Source organism: Crocuta crocuta, unplaced genomic scaffold (assembly GCF_008692635.1).
Source record: "Crocuta crocuta isolate KB4526 unplaced genomic scaffold, BGI_CrCroc_1.0 scaffold1492, whole genome shotgun sequence".
Lineage (NCBI taxonomy): Eukaryota > Metazoa > Chordata > Mammalia > Carnivora > Hyaenidae > Crocuta > Crocuta crocuta.
In genome coordinates this window covers 26,256-28,019 of record NW_027529204.1, presented here as the reverse complement: position 1 = coordinate 28,019, position 1,764 = coordinate 26,256, and positions in this window count along the sequence as shown.

The following is a 1,764-nucleotide window of genomic DNA, read 5'->3' as shown; positions in this document are numbered from 1 at the left end:
TGACCTGAGCCTAAGTTGGATGCTTAACCGACTGAGCCAGCCAGGTGCTCCTCATGCAACCTAATATTTTCGAGGTTCATTTCTGGTTTTGCATATAGTGGTAGTTTTGCAGGAGAATCTGTTTTTGTTTTTATTGCTAAGTGGTATCCCCATCACAGTTTGGGTTGTTTTCAGTTGGGGGGGGGGGCTGTGAATGAAGCTACTATGAACATTCTTTCAGAAACCTGTGTTCTCATTTCTCTTGAGAATATACTTATAATTGCTGGGTCATAGATGGGGCATTTTGCCCCAGTGACTATTTTAGATTCCTACCAGCAGTGTATCATATTCCAGCTGTCCAATCCTCATCAGCACTTTGTATTGTCTTTACAACATTAGCTATTCTGGTGGGTGTATGCTGTTATCTTGCTACAATTTTAATTTGCATTTTTCTGATGGCCAATGACGTTGAGTACTTTTTCATGTACTTACTGGCCATTCCAGTATCTTCTTTTATGAGATACCCATTCAAGAATTTTGGCCATTTTTTAAATTGAGTTGCTCATTATTTTGTTACTGGTTTATAGAATTCCTTAATATATAATGGATACAAGTCCTCTATCAGACATAAATATTGTGAATATTTTCAATCTCTGGGGGGCACCTAGGTGGCTCAGTTGGTTAAGTGTCCAACTTCAGCTCAGGTCATGATCTCACGATTCAGGAGTTCCAGCCCCGCATAGGGCTCTGTGCTAACAGCTCAGAGTGTGGAGCCTGCTTCAGATTCTGCATCTCCCTCTCTCTCTACCCCTCCCTGACTCATACTCTGTCATTCTCTCTCTCTAAAATAAATTTAAAACATTAAAAAAAATTTTTAATATATTTTTAATCTCTGGTTTGCCTTTCACTTTAGTATCTGCCACATTTTCAATGCATGTTTCTTTTCTCAATGTAGTAGCAGTCTCTTAATGTTACCAGTTCTCTATTAAGAGATATCTTTACTCATGGGTAAAAATTTATGCTTCAGTGGAAAACTGTTCATTGTTTGGAGCACAGAATTCTTGGTTATCCAGTTCTGATTTTCCATTCTGTAGGCTGTATATAACTGATAGCAATGGAAAATAATTCTTATCTATAGACATGCAAATAAATTGTCTGGTGGAAATTCAATTAATTCCTTCAACTGTGGGAGGAGCCAGTTTTGCTTCCCTTTGCACTTTCAATATTACTAATCCAATAAAAACACATTGTTTTTTGTCCTTTGAAATGGTTGTGACATCTTATTGGTTCCCTAATTAGTAACAAGTAAAATATCTAGCCTATGTTCATTTTATACCTGAGAGCCATAATTCTACCTTTTTAAAAACTATTATTCTTTAACATGTTTCCAATGTTTTATCCTATTCCAGAGAATGCTGCAACCCTTATTGCACGTTTATCTTTGCATGGAAGTCTCTCTCAAAACTAACAAGTCCTCATGCCCTCTCACGCTCCAAACTGAACCAACTCCGAGGAAAGGATTTAACAAGTTCAGCTCCATGAAGGCATACAGGATGAATAGAGACAGAACCTCCATTTTTACGGGGGGAAAGGTCAAATTAGTTTCAAGCCAAAGAAATCCAACTAATGGTGGAATTTCAGGCATGGTAAGGCAAGGTGAATGGTGAATGCCTCTGCTTACTGTGCACCTACTATGCCCAGACCACTGAGTTAGGCAGTGAAGATAGGAAGGTCAGGCTAGAGAGGGAGCTTCTGTAAATCTCACATCTGCCCTCACTGTGGTGC